The following is a 3,364-nucleotide window of genomic DNA, read 5'->3' on the forward strand; positions in this document are numbered from 1 at the left end:
ACGCCTTGTCAACACACAAGCACAGGAAACGGAAATGAGTCAGGTACGCTTACCGTCACAGCAACCAAGATTTCTGTCAGGTTATGATGCAAGCAGATGAATTGTTTACCAATTGAAGTTTATGGAGGGATTTGGGAGCAAGACCGAAGAGGAGAGAATTAGAGTTATCAAGACGAGAAGGGATGAGACTGTGGACAAGGATGGCAGCAGTGTGGGGGGTAAGGGAGGGGCGGAGGCGATTGATGTTACATAGGTGCAAGTAGGCAGACCGGGTAATGTTATTGACATGGGGTTGAAAGGATAGTGTGCTCTCAAGGATGACACCCAGACTCTTAACCTTGGGGGAGGGGGAGACGCAAAAGTTTTCACTCGTGAGAGAAACTGTCAGGTTTGGTTAGCGAGGAGTTGGTGCCAATGAGGAGAATCTCCGTTTTATTATTGTTTAATTTGAGGAAGATTTGGGTGAACCGGGTTTTTATTTTAGAGATGCAATCTGTCAGGGAGGAGGGCAGGACAGGTAGAGCTGGGTGTCCTCGGCGTAACAGTGGAAGTGAATGTTAAATTTGCAGAAGATATTGCCAAGGGGAAGCAGGTAAATGATGAAGAGTAGGGGCCCCAGGACAGAACCCTGGGGCACAGCTGCAGTGACGGAGGAGGGAATGGACTTGAGTTGAATGAACTGGGTGCGGCCAGAGAGGTCGGATGTGAACCAGTCTAACGGAGTGGGGGTGATGCCCGATGGAAGATAGCCTGTTGAGGAGGGGGTGTGAACGATGGTGTCAAATGCTGCACTCAGGTCAAGGAGGGTGAGGATGGTGAGGAGTCCAGAACCAGCTGCCATGAGGAGGTCGTTGGTGATTTAAGTGCTGTCTCTGTACTATGATGAACTCTAAATCCTGACTGAAAATCCTCAAATAAGCTGTTGTTATGCAGAAAGTCACACAGCTGTTGGCAACTGCTTTCACAAGAATCTTAGAGAGAAATGGAAGGTTGGATATAGGTCTATAGTTGGCTAAAACATCTGGCTCAAGGTTGGACATAGGTCTATAGTTGGCTAAAACATCTGGATCAGGGTTGGATATAGGTCTATAGTTGGCTAAAACATCTGGATCAAGGTTGGATATAGGTCTATAGTTGGGTAAAACATCTGGATCATGGTTTGATATAGGTCTATAGTTGGCTAAAACATCTGGCTCAAGGTTGGACATAGGTCTATAGTTGGCTAAAACGTCTGGATCAGGGTTGGATATAGGTCTATAGTTTGCTAAAACATCTGGATCAAGGAAGAAATTTAATTACAGCTACTTTAACGTACTGTTATACATAGCCTGTCAATAGAGACAGTTTGGTTATATCCAGTAGAAAGTGTGATAGAATGTGACTCCGCGTAGGTTTTTGGGTGGGTAGACTGCAACCACTGGTTTTTATTCCAACCCAGTTGTCACAATGCTTTCCATTAGTAGTTCACTGAGGAGGTTCTGAGCTGCTAGAAGGTTCTTCACAGAACATCCTGAAAGAGGTTATTGTGTCCACAGCTGTTATCCAATCCCGCTGCTTTATACTGATGTTTACCTTCTGGTTTCTCCTCGGGACTCCAGGCTGAAGGAGGACTCACCTCAACAGGTACACACAGACAGAAAAGACAAAGAGAATCACCATTTACAGCTTCAGGTTTTTAATTAAATCAACTCCTTTTGCTGATGACTCTCTGGTTTCTGTTCAGAGTCTGTCAGGTTTGTGGGGGGAGCCAGTTGCTGTGCAGTGACACTGGAGCTGAAACCTAACGGAGAATGGAGACCTGTGAGATACAGTGGCTTTGGCTGGAACCTGAAGGCAGCAGCGGCTGCCTGCAGAGAGTTGGACTGTGGCTTTGCTGTTTCTGTAGGAGAGAGAGAAGGTGCCTCACACAGAACTGTGTGGTTGATCAAGTCTGGCTGTGTTGAGTCTGGATCTGCTCTGACGGAGTGTGCAGGATCAGGTTTTATTTTCTCCTCCTTCCTTAATCTCACCTGCTCAGGTAAACTTGTCCCCATGGTAGGATAACTAACAGCTGTAATTTATTTTTTGTAATGAAGTATAGTGTCACTATCTACAAAATAAATTACCAAAGGACATCTAGACCAAAACCTCCACAGTCTTCAGGGGCCAGGGAGAGTTGATGACTTCCAGCGCTACTTGAGTTAAAGATGTCCCTGTTTTGTAATTGTAATAAACAAAAAATGTGAGTCCAAATAACAAGATAATGATGCAGATTTTAAAAAAGTAGGAATCCATACTTCATCCGGTCTGTCTGCAAAACAATAAGCAGACATCTTTTAAAATCTTAGTTTTCTGAATGGAGTTTGGAGCGATCAGAGCTGGGCTAACATTGTAGCTGCTCATCAATACAAGAGACACATGTCAGACCTTAAAAGGTAGTCTACCTCTTCCCAAAGAAAGCTCCTGTTGCATCTGCTCTCTGGGAATAATGAGGAGCTCCAGACAGCTTCAACTATCTGTTCCTCCATCTCTGCTCCAACAACATGAGGACATCAGGAGGATCTAACGTCACACACAGGGCTGAAATTAACACCTGCCCACCCGCCTAATATGGGTAGCACTGTTAATCTACCCGCAACATGGGCAGGTAGCCAATGAGAATTGAGTGATTCCCCCTATTACAGAACGTGATGACAGCACAATGTCCGCGAGTCGGCGCATATACACACTTCCTGTTTTTCTGGAGCTCTATGGAGAAGTTGAGACTCCAAAGAGTCTGGTCTCCTGGACTGTAGAAGCTCAGATAGAAACACCTGCTCACGCGGAAAAGCTGTTGGACTCACCTTCTCAGGTAGAAGAGGAGCTGCAGCTCTGATTTAGTTTATTTCTCTTCTAATGAAACTTACTTTGTTCTTTTATTGATGACTCTCTGCTTTCTGTTCAGAGCCTGTCAAGTTGGTGGGGGGAGCCAGTTGCTGTGCAGGAACACTGGAGGTGAAACAGGAAGAATGGAGACCTGTGGGTTTCTCTGACTATGTGTATAATAATAACTCTGGCTGGACCCTGGACACAGCAGCTGCTATCTGCAGAGATTTAGACTGTGGCTCCGCTGTCTCTTTAGGAACGACTGAAGAGTCCTCACGCAGATATGTGTGGTGTATCTTGTCTGACAGTGTTGAATCTGGATCTGTTCTGAGGGAGTGTGCAGCATCATGTTTCTCTATCTCCTTCCTCAATCTTACCTGCTCAGGTAAGCCCGTCATTAAGGTCAATGAATGAATGAACAGATGAATGCTTTTATTTTAACCAAATACAAGAAAATACAGTATATAATATTATATTATAAGAAACACTTAAAATACAAGACTTAATTTTATATATATAT

The sequence above is a fragment of the Etheostoma cragini genome, unplaced genomic scaffold (assembly GCF_013103735.1).
Source record: "Etheostoma cragini isolate CJK2018 unplaced genomic scaffold, CSU_Ecrag_1.0 ScbMSFa_528, whole genome shotgun sequence".
NCBI lineage: Eukaryota > Metazoa > Chordata > Actinopteri > Perciformes > Percidae > Etheostoma > Etheostoma cragini.